This window comes from Archocentrus centrarchus, unplaced genomic scaffold, assembly GCF_007364275.1.
Source record: "Archocentrus centrarchus isolate MPI-CPG fArcCen1 unplaced genomic scaffold, fArcCen1 scaffold_41_ctg1, whole genome shotgun sequence".
NCBI classification, from domain to species: Eukaryota; Metazoa; Chordata; class Actinopteri; order Cichliformes; family Cichlidae; genus Archocentrus; species Archocentrus centrarchus.
The window spans coordinates 480,256-504,529 of NW_022060267.1; the positions used below are offsets into that span (position 1 = coordinate 480,256).

At 45.5% G+C, this 24,274-nt stretch overlaps 1 protein-coding gene across 1 annotated transcript in view; it reads right to left on the bottom strand.

The window, feature by feature from the left end:
• LOC115776927 (uncharacterized) overlaps positions 1-24,274 on the bottom strand; it is a 39,114-nt gene that overhangs the window by 2,677 nt on the left and 12,163 nt on the right. The window lies entirely within an intron of this gene.

Sequence of the window (24,274 nt, forward strand, 5' to 3'; positions counted from 1 at the left end):
ACTGGTTTCAGTGTGAGGGCAAAGAGAAGAGAGCAGAGATGAGCTCAGAGAGACAAGAACCAAACACAAACTAAGGAGAGAGAAGAGCAAAGTTAAGGAGCTGCAGTAGTGGCAGATCAAAGCATCAGGAGGGAAAAGAGGGGAATGCAGAAGAAATGCATCATGGGAAGTCCAGCAGCAGCCTGAGCCTATAGCAGCAGAACTAAGGGAGGCTTCAGGGTCACCTGATCCAGCTCCAACTAGAAGCTTGATCCAAAAGGAAAGTTTGAAGCTGATCTTAAAGCACAGAGGGGGTCTGTCTCCTGGACTCAAACTGGGAGCTGCTTCCACAGCAAGTTCAACATTTGGAAAAAGCTTTGAAAAAGTGTTTGTGCTGCACAAGAACATCTGGCCTTGGTATCCTGTCATGTCCTGGAGTGTTGAGGAGGAGAGGAGCCAAATCCAGATGCAGAAGCAGACTGACTGAACCTTTGATTAGTTTGATGGAAACAAAGTGCAGAAGAAAAAGCCATGAAAATCTAGAAGGAGGATCCAGAGAGGCAGGCAGCACCTGAGGAGGACAAACTGAGCCTGAGACAAAGTGGACATCCTAAAAGTGTCTCCTATCTCCTTTTCCTAAGCTGGGAGGTGGCAGGAGAATTAATAAGGACTCAGGAAAAGAGAAGAGCGCTGAGAATCTGAACCGCTTCACACTCGTCTCTCCTTAACAACGTGATGCTGGATGTGTTGGAACTACAATGTGCAGAAGATGGACTACAAAACCCACATCTTCCTTCAGCACAGTGTGTTCTTCCCCTGCTGTTTGATGCAGCTCATTTAAAGGAGAGCAGCCTGTGAAAAGCTTCATTCCAAAGGTGGAATCTGAAAGAAAAAGGAACATTTGGGCTCAGATTTCCTGACGTCTGCAGCTCAAAGACTTCTTTGGAAGTTCAAAAGCTGCTGGATTCACTAAAGAGGCTCAGAGTCAGTTTGGGACTCAAAGTTGTGGACACCAGGATTTTTGCTGCTGTCCTGATGGCATCTGGATTTGGAGGAGTTTGACTTTGAGGAGGAGAAGAGTTCAATGAATCCCACAAACATCAGTGAGAGAAACAAAGCCCATCTTCTACCTGCTGTGGTTGTGATGGATGCTCAGAGGACTGTTTTTAGGAGGGGACATGTTATCAGAATGAGCACTCTGCATGGACGGCTCAAAGCTGTGAGCGCAGCTCCAAAACTCTGTCCTCAAACTCTTCACTCAGTCCTCACGCTGAGTGTTTAGAGCTGAGCTCCACTTCCTGCTCCTCAGTAATGCTGATCTGACTGAAACAGAGCACAAATGAACTGAGCTGCTTTTTCTCAGCAGTGCGCACACAGAGAGCCACTTCTCTCTGCTCAATCTGTGACCAATCAAAGCTGTGACAATGCAGCTCTCCATCAATCTGTGTGAGTGTGTTAGATTCATGCCTGAATGCTGCAATGTGCTATTGAAAAATCCCATGTTCTATGTTCCTGCTGATCCACTCAAACTCCTTTCCTGCTCCTTCTTTAGGATTTCTAGGACTGACATTAAATTCCCTCCATCCATCTCTGATCCCAGCTGAGCTGAAGTCCAAACCAATGAGAATCCTGCAACACAACAACAAAGCTCACTAAGTCAATGATACCTGCAGCCCACCTGTGCTCACTGTGGCAGGTAAGGGCCCTGGGTTCTTTAAAGCAAACAGCCTTCATGAAACACGAGGACTTCCAAGAAGATTTAGTGTCCTGAGTCTTGTTCTTCCCTTCAGATGAACTAGAAGAACACTAGAATAGCTGCACTGCAAACTGTGCAGTGTGGGCAGCAAAGTTAGCACACTCACAAATGCTCAGTGTAACACTGAGTCACCAAATCCTCTGAACTTATTAGCAGGAAATAAGAGGAAGAAGCAAACAGCACTCAAAGCAGCTGCAGAACACAATGAACTGAAATCATTTGGAAATGTTTAACAATGAAATGAAAGATTAGAATTTCTCTGAAATGTCCCTTTAAGTTTGCTCAATGACAAAAGTCTCAATGAGGCTCCATGAAGCAAAGGTGGGCCCACACTCTCTCTGCACACACACTCCAGCCAGCAGATATTCTTCCAATAAACCAACTGGAACACCAATGAAAGCTGCTGCAGGCCTGAAGTGATGCTCGGGAGCTCTGTGGCACAAACTGGTCGGCCGTTTCACTCCAGGAGCAAAAAGAAAATCTGCTCCTTATAATGCTGAAGCTGCACATTTACAGTCTGGGAGGAGCAGGAGGAGGAGGAGAGCAGGCTGATGAAGATCTCTGCTGATGCACAAGTCTCTGCACCTCCAGCTCATCTCTGCTGGAGTCTCTCAGTCAGCCGAGGAATGATCCCGAGATGGTGCCGTCTCCGTGGTAACTCTGTAGCTCCAGCTGATGGAGCTTCACAGTCTTCCTCATCAGTAACATCAACTACAGCCTATAATGTCAGCTGAGGGAGCTAAACAGTGGCTATGAGTCCATTCACTCTGCTAATGAATGCTAACATGGACTCAGCAAGCTGATGAGCTCACACACTCACTTCCTCCTTCTCCAACCAATAGCAGAGCAGCACCACTCTGATCATGAAAACTACTTCCTGTCACAATCATGAGCCCTTCACAATAAAACAGGAAGCTTGTAAACATGAACCATATATAATGTAAAGACTCTTTTAAACTGATTTAACACACTGAACCATTTCAAAGGGATTCCATTTAAATCTTTACAAATAATTGAAGCATAATTATTTTCTCCTCTCCTTTCATAAAGCACTGGTTCTCAAACTTTTCCCATCATGCCCCACTTCACCGGGTCAAATGTTTTCATGCCCCACGCGAAGACACGTTGGAGGGTGGGGGTGTCCCCATCGTGGTGAAGTGGGGGTACAGCTGCTCTATGTACCCAGCAGACGGTGATGGTGGAGAGTTTGGCTAGTCGCTGTGTGCTCACGTATGTGCAAACATTTCCTTGTTCCACCGTCAGAATTACAGTGGTGTGCGGATCGATCTAAATATCGATCATATCAGATCAATGCTAGCGCGATAAGATCGATGCTTCAGTTTGTTTGTCTCCTGGAAGTTCAGAGCGTTTCTCCCCTTCATCAGAAAGCAGGCATGTCTGTGCAAACACTGGCCTTCTTTGCTCCGCCCCCTCCTCCCTGCTCTGCTCTGATTAGCTGTCTGCATTCACGTGACTCAGCGGCACTGACCCCAGACCCCAGCACAGAGGTCAGAGGTCACAGTCAATGCTGCCCTTTAAAGTTTCACAGCTCTGATGTTCAGCAGCACTCAGAGTGCACTCACTAATACAATAATTAAGAGCAATAAAAATGTTGATGTTAGCCTCTGTGCACTGAATCAGCACATTAATGATTTGCTCTGCATTAATCTGGGTCCTTTTTCACAGCAGTGTTCCACTTTACTGGGATATTTTTATCTCATTTATGTGATAATGTCTCAGGAGCAGGCGGCACTCATGTTTGCTTGTTTGAAAGCAAAAAGGTTGTTGATACAAATAAACTGTCAGAAGGCTCTTCTGCTTCTCCACAGGAACATCCGGTGGCAGTGGGAGACTGGGTCCTGGTCAGAGTGATCAAGAAGAAGTGCTGGAACCAACCCCGGTGGGACGGACCCTACAAAGTACTACTGACCACACCAACTGCAGTCAAAATAGCAGAGACATCCACGTGGATACACCTCAGCCATTGCAAAAGGATTGAGCCAGTCAACGCTGAGTAGGGGGTGGAAGTCAGGGTGCAAAGGGGGCGTTGAGCCCTAGACCACCTTCGTCTCAAACCCGTGAAGAAAACAACTGAACCCCCCACTAAATAGGGATGGCTCATACACATGCGATGACCACGTGGAACTGGATCTGCACCCTGGGCGCATTGATGACCATCGCGACTGCAACACCATTGAACCACCTCAAGTACCCACATGCCTACACAACTAATGAATGGTGGCAATGGATAAACACCACAAGAACTTTAGGCAAAGGAACTTCACAGGAGTTGAGCGCCTTGCGTGCAATGGTGATGCAGAATAGAGTGGTTTTGGACTTGCTGGCCGCCCTGCAGGGAGGAGTATGTAAGATAATCGGACAGACTTGTTGCACCTTCATCCCTGATGAAAACGGTGAGGGGGGGAGTATTCACACTGCTTTGTCTGACTTGGACACCCTGCAGCAGTATGTGGAACAACACCTGGAGGGAGTCAGGACTGGCTCTCTTGGCTGACTACTGGAGCTTGGTGGCAAGTTCTGCTGAAAGTCTTAGTGCCACCAGGGGTCATTCTGCTACTGTTTTGTTTATTTTTCAGTGGTATTGTTCCATGTTTAAGGAAAATGATGACGAATGTTTTCATTTCAGCTTTCTATCAGTGTACCCTTGTGCAGGGTGGGCAGGAGGGTGAAACAGAAGACCAAATATGAAACCCCCATTGAAAATGGGAGACCAAGTGATGGGGGTGGATGTATGTAATTTTGCACATGTATGTAGGTGTTTCCCCGAGTGAGACTGACTAGCAGTGGCTGCCGTGAGCGGGGGGGGGCGTTGAGGACTTTTCCTGTCTTGAAAGAATAGAGAGTGTGACTTTGGGTCAAAAGAAGGATAGACAGCCGCACGACAGGTTTATCGCCTCAACCTCATTCAGGGTAGTATGTGCTATGTTCATGATAAACAGGGAGGAAATGTTAGAATAGATAAACGTTTAACTGTTTTACTATGTATCACAATGTGTTCATCATAAACATGCACATGACAATCAGATTGTAAAGACAAAACATACTCGTACACACCCGAACCCTCCAGGTGAGGAAAGCAGGTAACACCTGTTTCCTGACGTCACACACACACATACACACACACCCACACACCCACGTGATGCTAAAATAAAAGAGCCAGCAGGAAGAGTGGACGTGTCCTTAAGACCTGCGCTGACCAGCTGGCACCTGTGTTTACACTGATATTCAACCTCTCACTGAAACTGTGTGTGATTCCCACCTGCTTTAAAAAGTCCATCATAGTCCCTGTCCCAAAGAAACCACACCCCAGCAGCCCCAATGACTTCAGGCCCATAGCACTCACCTCTGTGGTGATGAAGTGTTTTGAGAGACTCATCAAGACATTCATCACCTCCTCACTGCCCACCACCCTCGACCCACTACAGTTTGCATACCGGCCAGACAGATCCACAGATGACGCCATATCCTTCCTCCTCCACAAGACCCTTTCACACATAGACACTGGTAAGGGGAACTATGTGAGAGTGCTGTTTGTAGATTACAGCTCAGCATTCAACACCATAGTTCCCTCCAGGCTGGTCTCTAAGCTGCTGGACCTGGGCCTGGGCCCATCCCTGTGCAGGTGGGTTCACAGCTTCCTGACCAGCAGACCACAGGTGGTACGAGTGGGTCACCTCACCTCATCCTCCCTCACCCTCAACACTGGATCCCCCCAAGGCTGTGTGCTCAGCCCTCTGCTGTACTCACTGTACACCCATGACTGCGAGGCCACGTCAGAGTCCAACATCATCATCAAGTTTGCTGACGACACTGCTGTTGTGGGACTAATCTCCCACAATGAGGAGACAGCCTACAGGAGAGAGGTCTCCCGCCTGGAGAACTGGTGCCAGGAGAACCACCTCCTGCTCAACGTCAGCAAAACAAAGGAACTGATCGTGGACTTCAGCAGGAAGCAGCAGAGGGACTACCATCCACTTGTCATCAGTGGTGCTGAGGTGGAAAGAGTGGACACTTTCAAATACCTGGGAGTGACCATCTCACAGGACCTGTCCTGGACTCATCACATAAACATCACTGTGAAGAAGGCCAGACAGCGTCTCTACCTCCTCCGGCGGCTGAGAGACTTCAAGCTCCCACTCAAGGTGCTCAGGAACTTTTACACCTGCACCATCGAGAGCATCATGCGTGGGAGCATCACCACCTGGATGGGAAACTGCACCAAGCAGGACTTCATGGCCCTAAAAAGGGTGGTTCGTTCAGCTGAACGGACCATCAGAACCACCCTCCCCAACCTGCAGGACATTTACACCAAGCAGTGCAGGCTGAGGGCCATGAAGATCCTAAAACAGCCCAGCCACCCCGGACGCTCTCTCTTCTCCCTGCTCCCATCAGGCCGGCGTTACCGCTGCCTGAGGGCTAAGACTGAAAGTTTGAAGAAGAGTTTTTACCCACAAGCCATCCGTCTGCTCAACTCTGAGCCCTAACTGGACCATTATTGCACAATGTAAATATTATAATTTATAAAAGTGTGTATAGTGTATAGTATATAGAGTATAGTGTATAGTGTGAATTACTTTTTTTTATTTTTATTCTTCTTATTTATATGTGTGTGTATATATGGTTGCAGGTACAAAATACATTTCACTGTGCATTGTACTGTGTATAACTGTGCATGTGACAAATAAACACTATCTTAATCTTAATCTTAAGAAAGAGGTCAGACTCTCACTTAGACACACACGTGTGGTGGCTGACGGAGACTCTCCCTGCAGGTGAAAAGATCACTACGGGTTTCTGTGTCTTCTTTTATTTAACGGTGGTCTGAACCTAACACCCCCAGTTTGAGAAACACTGTTATAAAGGATGGTCCCAGTGTCTCCTATGCTAAAGGAGGCAATAAAGGAAGCACGGAAGCTCCTTTCCTTACTATCAGGAGAAATCAAACTGCTCTTATTATGGCCTCCATGCAGAGATTTCTGGGCCACTTCTCTCAGTGAGGAACCTTCCTTAGCAAAATGGATCATTGGGAAGCACTCACAGACTGAGAGGAAGGACAGGGATATTTATACACCTGAGGTCATCAGGAAACTGAACACAGCAGGTAACGAGACACAGCTGAAAATAATTAGACAACTACAGGAGAGGAAGTCAAACTAAACCTAAGACACCAGAGACGATACCTACCAAAATAAAAGAGGAAGCATGACTGAAACACAGAAACCTGAGTGACCTTAGCAAAGAGAGGAAGAGGAGCAGTGAGGGAACTAAATAAACCTCACAAATACAAACAGGAAGTAAAACTAACAAGAACTGAAGGCTCAGAATGACTGAAAATCAAAGCTATGAGCAAAGATAAACTAAGAAACCCCAAAGCAACCAAACAGTAGCTCAGTATTGAATGGCCAGTATATTACAGTGAATAGCATTTAAGCATTCAATGCAGCTGCAGTTCTACAACATGTCGTGTATTTTTATCTTGATGACATCAGTATTTTCTATCAATATTTTTATATCATGTATTGTTATATATATTAATCACACACTCTAATTAATGGTCACATTATGTATTATTTGTCACCTATATTGTCACTCACACACTGAAGCTCTGCATGCTGTAGACAGGTAAAAATGCTGAGGCCTGCTCTGCAGGCAACCTGGGATTTTTCCATTAAGTAATGCTAGCCCCCACCTTTGTGAGGAGCTTCACCTTTTACACAGTGCACTTTTGACCCAGCTTCTCCCGAGGGGAGGGCGAGTAGCCGGAGTGAATCCCGAGGGGAGGGGCGGAGGCGCACCTGGACTTCGGAACGTGGGAAAGATGGGTTTTTGCTAGCCCCCCCGAGATCAATTCATAGAACTGTTGCTTAAAGGAGCATCTTAATATGTCCCCTCCCCTGATAACAGCTGGAGGAGGTGTGAGATTGGGCTATAAAAGGCCAGGCTGAATTTGGGTGATAAGCTCTTTCTCTGGTCTTCCTTATCTCCGTGTAACGGCTTCAAGGCACTCACTCCCGGGAGAAGCTTTTTGCTTTCTTGCATTTTGTTTAACTTTTTGCTATCTTGTACTTTGTTTTACTTTGGGCTTTAATAAATCCTGAAGGCGAAGCCTGCTCATCTCCAGTGAGTTTTTGTGAAGTGTGGTGGTTTTTCAAGGTGCATTGTTTCCATTGATCTCCCCTCTGCTTGGTAAGAAGAACAGCGGGAGAGAGCCGAAACCACGACCCGACATCTTGGCGACCGCGGCAGGACTCCGAGATAAGAACAGCTGGAGAGGTACCTAGGGTTTGGACGGAGCCTCACGTTGCTACGGAGAACACCAAAAGCGCGCAAAAGTAAGTAAAGCAGTTTTCTGCAACAATGGTGTTGTCCGGGTGACTGAGACTTCCGCCCAAGTTCCTGGTTACACTTTCAAAATAAAACAGCTGTCTTGCTCTGGATAAAGAATTTGTAAAATTTAAGGGTTTTGTGGTCGGCTATTTTGAGCTAAAATGGTCTAATCTGGATAAAAGGAGACTCCTGGATTGAGCAGGTTTTGTGTTTGGGGTTTTTCTTGCTTTGCTGAACTCTGGAGCGGAATGAATGCGTGTTGAGAGTGAGATTGCAGCTGTGAATGGTGTTTGTTTTGTCTGTTCGTCTTGTCGTATCTGTTCTGTGGTATTTATTGAGAAGCGCTGAAGAGAATAAAGTGATAGGTCCTCGCGGAGATTTACCGCTGAGAATTATCCGGTCCAAACCTTTATCTTGGGCCGGACGAGCTCAGGCTGCTATCTGCCGCGTGAGATACTGCCCAGGTCGTGTATCCGGAAGTAAGCTCTTGGGGGTTGTCTGAGACAAGTCAGAAAGCCTTTTAGACAAGACACTGACAGATTCGACTTGGAGGATTTACTGTATGAAAAAAAGGAAGCTAGCAAAAAGTCGCACGGTGGTTACCGCACGTTTCGTCAGAATCCGCTAAAGGTTCGGGCTCTGACGAGCGGGGTTGCAAGGTCGGGGTCGACAACCAGGGGCGGATCGAGATAAGCTCTTAGGGGTAGCTCTCTGAAGGGGGAAACCTTTGATAATAAGACATCGAGGTCCGACTGGGAGATTATGACGTCAGGCACTGGATGAGTGGTGCCATTTGGTTAAGTTGTGTTTAAGTAATGTTTTGTACATATTGCCTGGGCTTGTAGTTATTCCCTGCTGTATATTCTGCTTTTGAAAAGTATAATTCATTTATCCTTGTTATTGCTGTAAATTGTGCTTCAAGAATATAATCTGCTGTGGGAGAAGGAGGAGAAAAGCTGCTGCAGCTGCAAAGGCCTTGGCTGCAGACCTGTGTGTGTGTGTCTGCCCGCCTGTATGTGTGTGTGCGTGGGTGGCTGCCTGCCTGTGGATGTGTGTGTGTGTGTGTAAGGAGAGAAGAGGCTGTCTGTCTTATCTTCATGCAAACAGTTCATGAAGGCTTGCATAAAATTGGGGATAAGGCGTAAACTAGAGAGTTTAACTATTAGGGTTTGAGCTACGTGACCACAAAGTGCTAAAAGTTTGGGGTTGAGTAGCTTAAAGGGGTTAGAAGTGGCAAAGAAGAGACCGAAAATAGAGGAGAATAGAGGCGGCTTATAGAAACTCGTGAGAGGTTATTCATAACTAAACTAACGAGAGACTTTTTGTCAATAGGGGTGAATAGTAAGCTTGTAGACCGTTGTGGGCTTAAAATAGGGCTATTTGGGGTAATCAAATAGAGATATTTCTGGTCATCGGGACATTTACCGTCAAATCCACTAAGGCAGATAGACCAAAAGGGGAAATCAGGAGCAGTTTAAATAAATTTGAGTAAAGAGTAACCCATTTAAATGTGACAAACCTCTGAAGAAAAAAAAAAAAAATAAATAAATAATAATTGGATTGATTAAGACCAATAATAGGAGTAATATCAATTAGAAAAAGAGTCAAATGAAATTTAAAAAGCCTGAGAGAAGAGGTAAGAATTAATTATAACATGGAGAGTAAGGGGAAACAAATGTTAAGATATCTGGGAGAAGAAGGAGTAAGAAAGAATTAAATAAAATAGCTACAAAAGCATGAATAACAATAGTAGCAAAATAGCAATAATATATAGCTTGGAAATAATCTGAGCCTAAAATATAAACAAACATTAGCCAGTCGGGGACTGGAAATAGCTGTGGGGAGAGACAGAGCGAGACCTTGAGGAGGAGATAAGCTGAGGAAATCCTTTTGTGAATAAAAGTTAACTCTTAGTGCAGAAATAATAAATTGAAATAAAACATTTAGGGATAGCAGAGAGTTGTGGAATGTGAGCTGATCTGTGAGCAACTGGCTGGTCGACCGGAAGTGCTTGTTTTGTTTAAGAAGCCCTTTAAAAAAAAAAAAAAAAAACAGAAATCAAAAGGAGGAGTCAAACTGACAAAGAAAAAGGTGGGGTGATTGCTGTCTGGCTGCTTTGGCGCCTCGGAGGAGGTGCTGCCGCTGCTGCGTGCTGACGCAAAGAGGGAAGGAGCAGAGAGGCTCTCTGCTGAAGGAGGAGATTCAAAAAAAAAAAAAAAGAGAGAGCTGCTGCTGAATGCTGCCGTAGTCCTGTAACTCCCAGTAGGTCAGAAGGTCATCCCTGTAGATTAAAATTAAATTCATAAATGAATAGCTATGTGTTGGATAAAATCAAATAACATGTGAATTGATAGAAACACAAACGAACGTGGTGAAAGTGATAGCTGGGGAAATAACTGTGTGTTCACAAATCTACCCTGCAAACCGGTGACTCTGACTTTTATTACTTTTCTTCTTGGAAGAACAGGCGTGGGAGATGGGACACAACCAGTCTAAAAAGGGGAGTTCTGCAAATTCACCTATGAAAATGGTAATTAAACAACACCCTCGGCATCGCCGGAGGGTGGAAAAATGTATGCAAAAATGGCATGATAGAACCAAGGGGGAGAATCAGTGGCCAGTGTGTGGCACTTTCAATGTGGCAAGTTGTGATAGGGTGGAATTAAGTATAAATAAGAAAATGGCAGCTGACCTGCGGCGCAGCAGGAAGCAGGAGGACAAAAGAATTAAAGAAAAAGAAGTGCTGGGGTGGTTTAAATTGGAGGGAAGTAGATTAAAACAAAAACTTAGAGAACACATGAAGCAAAAAGATGGGGAGCAGGGGTCTCAGTGTTGCCAAGTGACTCCCTCTGCCCCTGAGTGGCGAGGTGAGTCACCCTCTCACTCCCTGAATGCAGGCCAGTTCCCAGTGAGGGGCATGTCCTCTGAGCAACCGCTAGTAGGAGTGGAGGCACAAGAAATGGATTGTGAATTAAAAGGAAAACTAACTGTGACTTTGAGAGACAGGTGGAGAGAAAGCGGACTGGAGAAACCGCCCGAGGAGGGAAGCGAGTGCACCCCCGGAACCTGGGATATCGAGGCTGGCCAAGCTTGGTCTCTGACTGAGCTGGAGCGAAGGGAGAGCAGGCCTCACCGGGACCGTGAGGCTGCACGAGTCAACAATGAAGAGCAGGAGCAGGGAGCTCAGAGCAACCTGGGTGCTGATAAAAGACTGTCAAACACTACAGCTATGCTGGAGGAAACGCTGATGCGCTTGGATCAGTGGATGACTAAACAAACCCAAGAGGTAAGAGAGCAGGAAACAGCAAATCAAAAAACTTGTTCTTCTTCTATGCCTTCTCTAGCCAGGGCTGGAGGTGACAGCTCAAGGACTAAGAGAATTGAGCTGAAGGGAACCATCACTGAAGATCTACCAGAAAAAGGAGAACCTGCTGCGACCGGTTGTTTCTCTCGCTCTAACCGTGTGTCTAGCAATCCTTTTCTAGATAATTCCATAGATTTTCACAGCACTCTTCCCAGGCAACGGCAGCCCAGAAGGGAGGAAGACAAACTCCCTGCAACAGAGCCAGAAGAGAGAGGGATACGACTGAGAAGCGGCAGAATGGTGCAGCGAGCATACAGCCTGCCCGGAGGCCTTCAAGGACACAAGGACTGTGGTCCAGAGCCGGAGTGGCCAGGCCTTTCTGTCGAGGATGAAGAGGAACCCAGCATCCACATGTGCCCCATCATGAGGAAAGGAGGCGTGTCCACCTACGTCCCCTGGTCTTTCATGGACATGGTAGGATTGGCTGATAGACTACCGGATTTAACACAAGGTGCAAGTAAGTTCATTACTTCTTTGGAAGAGAACACTGCAGGGGTTACTCTGGCATTAGGGGACATTAAGGCCCTGCTAATGCATGTGGTTGGAAAGCACGCCACCATAAACATTTTTGAGACTGCTAAACTGAGCAGAGTTTGTCAGAGCAACCTGTTGGATGATGTGAACTTAGGTATGCACAGAACTGTTTTGTGGGAGTCCCTAAGAAAGCAGTATCCTGACAACGGAGATCCCTCAAAGCTGGAAGGAGAGAGCCTGAAAGAGGAAGAGTGCCCCACGAAGTGGCTGTATGCATTTCAGCGCAAGTGGAAGGATGAAACTGGGAGCGCGTGGAACGCCAACAAATCCACAGAGACTCTGTTTAAAAGTATGATAAAAAGAGGCCTGCCCACTCCTGTGCAGCTGCGACTGGAGCAGGTGGTGGGATTGAATAAAATGGAATGGTCATTGTTTGTTGAACATGTTGTCCATCACGTGAACTATTACAGGAAGGAGAAGCTGAAGGAGGAGGAGACCAGCAAGCACTTAGCCAACAGGCTGACTCAGCTTCAGCTGGGAGAGCTGTCCAAGCAGAAGAAGGAGAAAGCCAAGACACAAGCTCCTCTGATAACGGCACCTACAGAGACCCAGGCCACAGCACCGACAGTCGGCCCTGCACAGAGCTATGGAGCATCTTTTCCGGCACACTCACTGCCTACAGCACCAGCGGGAGGCCCTGCGCGGGTAACAGGTAGAATTCCAGCCCCAAATGCTTTAAATGCTCTGCCTGAATCATCTCTGCCTGTTATACATGTGCACCTCAACCAGGGTGAGAACTTTTACCCGCAAGCTCGTGGACGAGGGAGGCCTCAGATGAGAGGAGGGGTCCGGCGTGGAGGATGGAGAGGAGGAGCAACACAGTCAGCTCCTCTGCAGGGACCCCCACAAGCCACTCATCAGATGTATGGCCCACCTAGAGGTAACTTTGCATGTTGGGGGTGTGGTCAGCCAGGACACCTTGAGAGGGACTGCCCCGCTAACACCTGGGCTGGGCCAGCAACAAGATGGCCATAGGAATTTTCGGAGAGGCCTGACGAAGAAAAGGAATTACCGGTCATATCTTTTAATTCATCAAGCGAACCTGTCATATCTGTAGAAATACAAGGACATGAATTTTCTTTTATGATTGATACAGGGGCCACCTACTCCTGTATCGGAATTGAGGGACAGGAACTTCCCCTATCTTCATCATTTGTGAAGACCGTCGGCTTCTCTGGAAAAACTCAAGTAATTCCTTTGACCCAACCCGTTCAGATGAAAGTGGCAGGTAAAGTTATTGTTTCACAATTATTGTATTCAGCTGACACTCCAATAAATCTCATGGGAAGAGACGTTTTGTGTGCTCTGAAAGCCAAAATCATGTGCACAGCGGATGGACTACAAATAGATTTCCCCCATGAGGAGCTGCATAGAATGATGACAATGCAGGCTGACACAGAAGTTGTGTCACAGGTACAACCTAAAGTATTTTGGCTGCAACTTGCAGCTGAAGACTCCATGCTACATAACCAATGGAAATTGTGGGAGCCCTGGGTGTGGACTCAAGTGAGGAACGCTGCTGAACCCAGGCTTCCACTACACTGTACATTGTTGTTTGATGAGAAACAGGATTATAAAGACTATGAACTGTGTTTTGATGAACTAATCAATAAAAAACCTTTCTTTATCACTCTCAATGACATTTATATTGGTCCACAGGGTGTGGCTGCTGCTGTTACTTTGCCGGATGAACTGAGAAACTGGTATCAGGTGCCAAATGCTGCTCCACACGTTACTCTGCTGATCGCGGGAGGACATGACTCTCACGAAATGGGACCAATGATTAAAAAGGCCTTGCACATATCAGAATGGGAGGCGACAGACAACAAGTTAATACACATTTCAAAAGATAGAGAGTTTATTAGGATTTCAATGAAAAGTAATGATCAAAGCATTGCCACTAAAGTATTAGTGAATAAAAGGTGCGCCAGTCAGCTGCCATTAACCATTGACCAGGAGCAGCTCTTGGAGCAGGTTCCTGCTCAGCTGTGGTCTGTGAGTAAAACAGATGTGGGAAGGGTCAAATCGGCCCAACCAGTTAAAATCGAACTAAAACCTGGGGTCAAATTGCCCTACATTAAACAGTACCCACTCAAATCACATGCCATTGAAGGTATCAAACCCACCATTGAGGGACTGGTGGAGGCTGGGGTACTCATTAAAGCCTCCAGCCCTTGCAACACACCTATTCTTCCAATACCAAAGTCAAATTCTGATAGTTATAGATTAGTGCATGATCTTCGTGCTATAAATGCAATTGTCAAAACTGACACACCTGTTGTTCCTGACCCACACACTTTGCTGTCCAACATCCCTCCTGAGTCTAAATGGTACACAGTGATTGACTTGTGTTCTGCCTTTTTCAGCATTCCACTGGACCCTGCATCACAACACCTATTTGCCTTCACTTATCAAAATCAACAGTACCTATATACCAGACTCCCACAGGGGTTCTCGGATTCTCCTGGAATCTTTAACCAAATCTTAGCTAAAGACCTGCAACATTTAGATATTCCCAGCACTGTTTTACAATATGCAGATGATTTGTTGATCTGCAGCCCATCTAAGGAGCAGTGTGAGCAGGACTCCATTAAAGTGTTAACAATGCTGGCAGAGGGGGGACACAAGGTGAGTAAAGAAAAATTGCAGTTTTGCCAACAAACAGTGGAGTATCTGGGAAGACAACTTAGTGGACAGCAGAGGTTAATTGCTCCTTCTCAACTAGAAACTGTGATTAAAGCCCCCAAACCACAGACAGTGGGCCAAATGTTGACTTTTTTAGGAATGGCAGGATTCAGCAGACAGTGGATTTGTGACTATGCTTTCAAAACTGCATCCCTGCGAGCCCTTCTAGGGGCAGCAGGACAAGCTAATGCTAATTCTCGATTGCAGTGGACAGCGGAGGCGGAGGCTGCGTTTGAGGCGTTGAAGCAGGACATGCAGTCAGCTCCAGCATTGGGTAACCCAGATTACTCAAAACCTTTCCATCTGTATGTAGCCAACAAGAGGGGTTATGCTAATGCTGTCTTAATGCAGGACACCCCCATTGGAAAACAACCTTTGGCTTACTACAGTACAAAACTGGACAATGTAGAGGCAGGCTTCCCTCCCTGTTATCAGGGACTGGCAGCCGCAGTTTTTGCCTTTCAAAAAGCAGGATCATTAACTATGGGGCATCCTGTAACCTTGTACACCTCACATCAATTGCATGCATTGCTAAGTAGTCCTAGGTTTGTGATCACTCAAGCCAGGCGTACAGGGTATGAGGTAATCCTTTCTGCTCCAGAACTAACCATTTCAAGATGTGATACTGTTAATCCTGCTACCAGAATGTTGCTACCAGATGAAGGAACTCCTCACGATTGCGTATTGCAAACCGACAAATTTGTGCGAGCCCGGGAGGATCTTTTTAATGAACCCATTGCAGCTGATCTAATAATCAAGGCTGTCAGGCTGGGTATGCTGTCGTTCAGCTTAATCCAGCAGATGTAAGTTTCACTACTCTAGAAGCGCAGAAGGTTGACCAGCCGTGTTCAGCTCAGCTCGCAGAATTAAAAGCTTTAACTGCAGCTTGTAGACTGGGTGCAGGTAAGAGACTTAATGTCTACACAGATTCCGCCTATGCATATGGAGTATGTCACGTAAGTGCTAACATTTGGAAACAAAGGGGATTTCAGAGGGCTGATGGGGCCCCTGTAGCGCATGGAGAGGCTGTGTCACAGTTAATTGATGCACTACAGCTCCCCAGTGCTGTGGCAGTAATTAAATGCCCAGGACACCAAAAAACTGGTACTTTGATTGCTAAAGGGAATAATTTTGCTGATGCAGCAGCTAAACAGGCAGCCGTGGGAGATATTTTCGCTCCTGTGCTGCTGGAGGAGTCACATGAGTCCCCACTAACATCATTGCAATCACTAATACAAGCACAAAACAGCGTCTCCCCAGGGGAGAAACGGTTGTGGGAGCAGAGGGGTGCTGTAAGAAGCACCTCTCCTCCCCATGAGGGTCTGTGGAGAAGTGTACAAGGACTGTTTGTCATGCCATGTTCTATGCTGCGTGTGGCCATTAAACAAGCGCATGAGGTTGATCATTGTAATACGCATGAAGTGCTTAGAAAAATACAGAATATATGGTGGTCGCCCTTTTTAAGAAGGGAAATGGTCAGAACTTTGAGTGAATGTGATGTATGTATGCGTTACAATGTTAGAAAAAGCATTTCAGCTCCCACAGCACACATCCCTACTCCTGATGGTCCCTTCAGACACCTAATGATTGATTTTGTAGATATGGGGATGGAAAATAGAAGAGAGGGAATGAGATATGTTCTTGTGGTGGTGTGCAGATTCAGTCGGTGGGTGGAAGCTACCCCGTCCAGAAATCCAGACCACAAAACAGTAGCAAAGTTCCTGAGCAGAGAGGTATTTCCTAGGTTTGGTTTGCCTGACACCATCTCTTCTGATAATGGACCTCACTTTGTATCTCAAGTTGTACAGGTGATGTTGAAAATGTTGGGTATTAAGCAAAAGTTTGGATGTGTATATCATCCACAGGCCCAGGGGTCTGTGGAACGCCAGAATGGCATTTTAAAGGCAAAAATTGCTAAGATCATTGCTGATATGATCAAGGAGAGTGGAGAAAAGCTCAGTTGGCTGCAGGCCTTGCCTTTGGCCTTGATGTGCATGAGGTCGCAGACAAACAGAAACACTTGCTTGACTCCGCATGAAATGGTTACTGGCAGGCCGATGCCACTACCATTTTTTCGGGGGCCGTACGAAGGCCCCTCATTGGAGCAACTAGAGAAGGAAATGGGTAGTTACCTAAGACAATTATCTAATATTCACAAAGCTATTTTTCAACAGGTAAAAGGAGCAACAGAGGACAGAGACGCAGACATCCCTGAACAGCTGATGTCTATACAGCCTGGAGACCAGGTATACCTGAAGGTGATTAAGAGAAAGTGGGACCAACCCAGACGTAAAGGGCCCTTCACCGTTATCTATGCAACACCGACGGCCGTGAAAGTTGCAGGTAAAAACGGGTGGTACCACTTGAACTTTTGTGTAAAAGCGCAGACACCTGCCCAGGGAGCTCCTCCAGTGACCAAAGAGAGAGAAGGCGAACCTCCCACACAGGAGACTTCAGGCCCGGCTGGGATCAGAAGGTCTCAACGGCTGATTGCACAAAAACACTCTGGGGAAAAAGTCAGAGATTCTCACTGTGCTTTTGCCAACACTGTGGATAGAGAAGGCAGGGAGTCAGGCAGCAGTGAAGGGTGTGATCCAGGGAAATAGTCCAGTAAGCACCGACTCCATCCCCCGGTAGGTGGAGCATTAAAAACTAACACTTCATTTGACAAAATAGCTTGACTACAAAAAGGGTGTCAACATGAAGATGAGGGACAAACAGTGGACTCAGACTAGAAAATTATGGACATGTACTCATAAGCCTCAAAGGGGGAAGAGTAGAGGGAATTGGAAAGTGAGGCTGATGATTTACATGTTGCTAATAACACCACTCTATATCGGTAACACAGGGCAAGAAATAGGGCCTGTTTTGCCTAAATACAATAAGAAAAATGCTTGGATGCACGACTGCTTATCTGCAGTAGCGGTGCAAGCCGTAGAATTAAAAAAGCTTCCCAGTGGCCAAAAAATCATTCTCACTTATGCTAAATCTGATCCTTACAACTTAATCATTGTATTTGATACTAACGGAATTCAAATAAAAGCTCATGCAATTACCAAAAAGTGTGGCAGGGGAGGGGTGACTGCATCACACGTCATCTGCAACTGGGGACAGTGTTTGAACATCTTAAGTGGGAAAACCATAACTTTAGAAAAAGCAAGGCTTTGGGTAACAGTAGGTGGTAGGGACAAGAGGCAATTAATTCAGCAATTCCGCCGGTTGACTTCTATTAATTCAGCATCTTTGGAGACTAACTCCTTTTATCAGTGGCTAAAGTTTTCAGCAAGTATGGTAGGAAAAAAGGATTGCATAGTGTGTCACAGACGCTCTGTGCCACAGGCCCTGGCCACTCCCTTTGGAGGAGTGGAAAAGTGCTTAGCAATTGGGGGAAAGCATTGTTTTGCTCATTGCGTCATGTGGAAGGCTCACACCCACGTGCCCTATTGCACGCTACCCCGAGATGTAGACGGTAGTAGGCCACAGGTAACATGCCAGGGTGAGGAATCAGGAGAATGTCCTTTGAAACTGATTGGTCCTGAGCAATATCAGATACCCCCTGTAGTTCATGCAGCAGGAGACCTAGTGTTTCCTTTCTGTGTAGCCCTGGGAGAAGAACATGAGCGCATAATATCTAATCTCAATAGTCACATGAGCAGTAAATTGCTCCAGTGTGAATTTCAGAATTATTACTTCGGCAGTATCGTTAATGGCGGCGTGACTCTATCAGCAAACATTTGCGTGATTAGCCTTTTTTTTTTCGCCAATTTATAACTAGACAGGCTTAAAACCAAAAAATATAGGTAGTTTCTTAGCCTAACTTAAATTATTTTCAACAATCTGGAGGACGGTGAAGAGGACCTGGATAGTTTGCTGCGGTACATCGACGGGTGTTTTGAGCGAGTCGTCATGGGGAAAACAGACAAGACGCCGACTCCCTCCACCAGCAAAGCAACGCCGTCCACAAAAAGAAGCCGCCCAGAAGATTCCCCAGAGGCAACTTCGCCACCCACCACCAATATTGTGGACATTCTGGAGTCCATTAATAACAAATTGTCCAGCTTTGACGCCCGCTTGGCCCTGGTTGAAATCCTTCACAAGGAGTTTCAGGCCCTGCGGGAGTCAGTCGAGTTCAGCCAGCATCAGGTGGAAACACTGGCTGCTGAAAACGCTGTCCTCAGAGAGTCGGTGAATTCCCTCACCGAGGAAACGACCCGGCTCTCAGAAGAAAATAAGAAAATTAAAGAATCGATTATCGAGCTTCAGGCCCGCAGCATGAGAGAAAATCTTGTGTTTTCAGGTATCCCGGAGAAGGCAGAGGAGGACCCGGAGGCTACAGTGAAGGAATTTATCCAAACTCACCTGAAGCTCCCGGAGGACGCCGTGAAGACCATCGCCTTCCATAGAGTCCACCGCCTGGGAGGGAAGCGACCCGGAGCACGCAGACCCAGACCGATCGTGGCCAAATTCGAACACTTCAAAGAAAAAGAGCTGGTGAAGAGCCGCGGCCGGGAGCTGAGAGGGACGGACTTCAGCGTCAACGACCAGTTTCCAAAGGAGATTCTGGAGCGACGCAAGGCTCTATTCCCCATCCGGAAGAAGTTCATGCAGGGAGGCTCCCGGGCTGTCATCGCCGTGGACAAACTGTATGTAAACGGACAGCTTTACCGAGACAAAAACACCACGCCATGGCTCTGCTGATCGATCAGGTGATCTGTGTCCATATTAACGTTCTTTTCTGAGTTTTTTTTTTCAACCATCTAAACAGTACCATTAAATAGTCTAAATCTGTCTAAGTAGTACCATTAACGCCGACGAGTCAGCATAGTACCGTGATCGTTTGTTTGTTTGTTTGTTCTGTTTTGTTTTCCCCTCATCTAATTTCATTCTTATGTCACTTAGGTCACTTTTTACACGTCTTTTTTCTTTCTGCACTCAGCAATATGTTTACGTCACTTACAATGCTACAGTTTACTACACTAACATACAGCGCAGATGCACACACACCAACATACAGCGCACATACACACGCACACATCAATATAAAGGGCACACGCCAACATACAGAACATATGTACACACACACACACACATCCTTAGTGAGCACACAACAGTCCATCAGTTAGTTTAAATATGAGCACACTCAGATTTGTCTCATGGAATGTACACGGGGCTGGTTCGAGGGAAAAGAGACTAAAAATTTTTAATCGGTTAAAAGACTTAAAAGCAGATGTTGTTTTTCTACAGGAGACACATGTGTCCAAAACATCTGTGCTCACTCTTTCCTCTCCACAGTTCCCTCACACGTACTCAGCCTGCTATAACTCCAAACAAAGAGGTGTAGCTATATTGATTAACAAGAAGATAAACTTTAACATTAGCAACAGTACAATAGACCCTGAAGGTAGATTTATAATACTTAATTTATCTATACAGAATACAGATTTATGTATTGCTAGTATATATGGACCAAATGTTGATGACCCCTCCTTCTTTCATGCTTTGTTCACTTCACTCTCAGATCACTCTGACACCACACTTGTAATAGGAGGAGACTTCAACCTGGTACTTAATGCAGATATTGACAGGCTCAGTACAGCAGTGAGTCAGAGGAACTGGCAGTCTGCAGACATTCTTAAACAGTACATGAAGGATTTTGGACTTTGCGATGCTTGGCGTTCACATCACCCTACTTTGAGAGATTATAGTTATTTCTCACCAGTACACAAATCTCATTCCCGCTTAGATTACTTTTTAGTTAGCAGCTCCATAATGATGGATATCACAGACACTCAGATTCACCCTATCACTATTAGCGATCATGCACCGGTGTCTATATCTCTGACACAGAAAAGAGTCACACCACCAATCAGGAACTGGAGATTTAATACATCATTACTTAAAGAAGAAGATTTTATTAATTATTTCAAAAAGGAATGGTCAGCATACTTAGAATATAATGATATTCCAGGAATATCACCATGTGTTCTTTGGGAAGCAGGAAAGGCAGTAATGCGGGGCAAAATAATATCTTACTGCTCGCATAGGAAAAATAAAGAAAAAGCACTTGTGTTAGAATTAGAACAAAAAATTAAATCTTTAGAAACTGCCTATGCCGCTTCACCACAAGAACATACAATTATCAGCCTGAGGAAACTGAAACTGGAGCTAAATGAAATAATTGATAAAAGGACACAATTTATGTTGCAGAGGCTGCGTTTGGAAAACTTTGAGCATGGAAATAAATCTGGAAAATTCCTGGCCAAGCAATTAAAACTGAATAAAGAAAAAACAGCTATTTTTTCTATTAAAGACTCGACTGGTATTATTACTCATGACCCACAACAAATAAATAACTCTTTCAGAGACTTCTATGAAGCCTTATATTCACCACAGATTAACCCATCTGATACTGAAATTGAAGAATTTCTTAATAATATAAATCTACCAAAACTAAATGACAGCCAGGCTGCAGCTCTGGATTTACCTCTTTCATTGTCTGAACTTAGTGAAGCCCTACAGCATCTCCCAAATAATAAAGCCCCAGGCCCAGATGGTTTTCCAGCCGAGTTTTATAAAGAATTTTGGTCTGAGCTAGCTCCCATTTTTTTCAGAATGGTAACTCAGATTCAGAATGACCACATCTTATCTCCAACCTTAAACTCTGCTAACATTAGCCTGCTTCTTAAACCAGGCAAAGACCCCACACTCCCATCCAGCTACAGGCCAATCTCTCTCATTAATGTAGATCTTAAAATAATTTGCAAAGCCCTTGCCAAAAGATTAGAAAGTATTACTCCATTTATTGTACATCCAGATCAAACAGGTTTTATCAAGGGTCGGCACTCAGCCAATAATACACGTCGACTGATAAATATAATAGACTATTGTTCTATTAACAAATTAAAGACGACAATCGTGTCTTTAGATGCAGAGAAGGCATTTGATCGGGTAAATTGGAAATTCTTACTAGCAGTTCTGCAAAAATTTGGATTCGGTTCATCCTTTATAAACTGGATCAGAACACTACACAGCTCTCCGAATGCGCGTGTTAGGACAAATGATCTCATTTCACAAAGTTTCAGTCTGCAGAGGGGCACTAGGCAGGGCTGCCCACTCTCTCCCTCTCTTTTTGTAATTTTCATTGAGCCGCTAGCAGCAGCAATCCGTCAAAATGCAAATATTAAAGGGATTCAAACTGAAAATATGGACCATAAACTTAGCCTTTATGCTGATGATGTATTACTTTTCCTTGGGAATTCACAAGGCTCCCTTTTGAAGACTATCACACTGATAGATAAGTTCTCATCTATATCTGATTACTCTATCAATTGGAGTAAATCAACAGTTTTGCCTCTGAATTGTAATTTCCAGAGAACCTCTAGGACCCCACTAAAGTCAGGAAATATTAGATATTTAGGCATAAATTTTTCCGCCAGGCTCTCAGACTTGGTACGATTAAATCATATCCCCTTATTAAAAACAATAGAGGATGATCTCACACGTTGGAACAGTTTACCTATATCACTCATGGGGAGAGTTGCTGCCATTAAAATGATGGTTTTACCAAAAATTAATTATCTATTTTCATTGATCCCTAATAAACCTACTCTTCCTTGGTTTAAGTCACTAGATTCAAACATCTCAAAATTTTTATGGAAAAACAAACCATCAAGAATAAGCTTAAAAACTTTACAAAAGCCAAAACACAGTGGAGGTCTAGAATTACCAAACTTTTATTACTATTTCTTAAGCAGTAGATTGCAGTATATTTCAAAGTGGATCAAATCCAATTCATTAGACAACCCATGGCTGGATCTAGAACAGGCGTTTTGTGGAAAAATAAAAATCTCAGATTTACCTTTCATTAGTTCCAGTATTAAACATCATAACTGCTATAAAGTCCTTAGTATAAATACCTCTCTGACAGCCTGGTGGGAATTTTTAAAGATAACTAAGTCTTCACTCATCCCCTGTAAACTAACACCCATTTGGAACAATCCAGATATTTGTCAGAAAAAGAAAATGCTGAATTTTCCGTTATGGCGTGATAAGGGTATAAATAACTTAGAACATATTATCCAAGATGGAAATTTTATCACGTTCCAAGAACTTATATCAAAATATAGAATTGGCAACGGTAGATTTCTGGAATATCAACAAGTTAAGTCCGTCCTACAGGGAAGATTTAACCTTAATCAATTGAATCTAGAAATGCCTACTTGGGTAACAGAATTTCTTAACCTCTGTACCCCAAAATTGTTATCAAAATTATATAAATTATTAATAAAAACTGATGATTCAGTTTCCCTCCCAATTGCAAAATGGGAGCGTGATCTTTCTGTCAACCTGGATCAAAATTTATGGACAGAAATATGTTTAAATATCTTCAAAATGACTAAAAGACCCCAAATACAACTTGTACAATATAAGATTCTCCATAGAACATACTACACTGGACAAAGGATGTTCCAAATGGGCCTTACACACTCAAACATATGCACCCACTGTACAAGCAATTCAGAGGATAATCATCTACACGCTCTGTGGTCTTGTGTACCAGTTCAGAGATTTTGGCAGAGGATTTGTGAAGATCTATCCACATGGTTTAGCTGTCATATCCCAACTTCCCCCAGACTATGCATCTTAGGTGATGTCAGTGAATTAATTATGGAGTTAAATATATCACACATAGTTCTTACTGCCTTGTGCATCGCTAAGAAGATGATCCTCATGAACTGGAAGACAAAAAATAAACTATGTATTACTCAGTACAGAAATTTATTAGTAGATCATGTTAGTTTAGAGAGAATGTCTGCTTCTTCTAAAAACAAATTGGAGGAATTTGACTCTCTTTGGTTCCCACTGCTCAGCTCCATTACTTAGTGGGGGTGGTGGGCTGCGGGCTCTGCTCCTGATGTGCTTTGTGGGGGGGTGGGGGGGGACTCCGGGGGCCTGGGTAGCTGGTAGCCTCCTGAGGCTGGGGTCCTGGGGCGACCTTCTGGTGATGTCTGTGTGCCTGTCCTGGTTGATGGTGGTGGGGGCTTGGATGGTGCTGCCTTCGGTCCTGGGGTGTGGGCGGGGTGCTTGGGGGGGTGGTGCCGGCCCTCGGTCGGTTGGCTGGTCTTCCCTGTATGGCTTGGGGGCTGGGGTCTGGGGCCCCGGCACTGGGGCCGCGCCGGCTCCCGGTGGGCCCCCCCTGGCGCGGGGGGGGCCTCTGCTGTCCCGGCCGCGCCGCCGGGGGGGGTGGGTTGGCCTGACGTCGGGATGTCCGGTCTACGCTTTTGGGGCCCTGGGGTGCCTGCATTGCAGGGGGGTGGGGTGGGGGATGGGGCCGCGGTGGGGTGGTTGGGGGGGACTGGGCACTGCATTTCCATGCCCAGGCCAGTATGTCCTGTCGCCTGTTTGTGTCTATTGTTGAGTGAATGGGCATCTAGGAGGAGCGGGCCGCCCTCTGCGGTGGGGGCGAGGGCGCCAACCTCGGGTGCTGCAGTGCTCCGGGATGCTGTCACCGCGGCCCCGGGCTCACCTCCCCCTGCCCTGTGCTGGGGTGTGGGAGGTCGGGGTGCCTATTGAGCCAGCGGACAGCTGGCTCTCTTCTTCCAGGATTT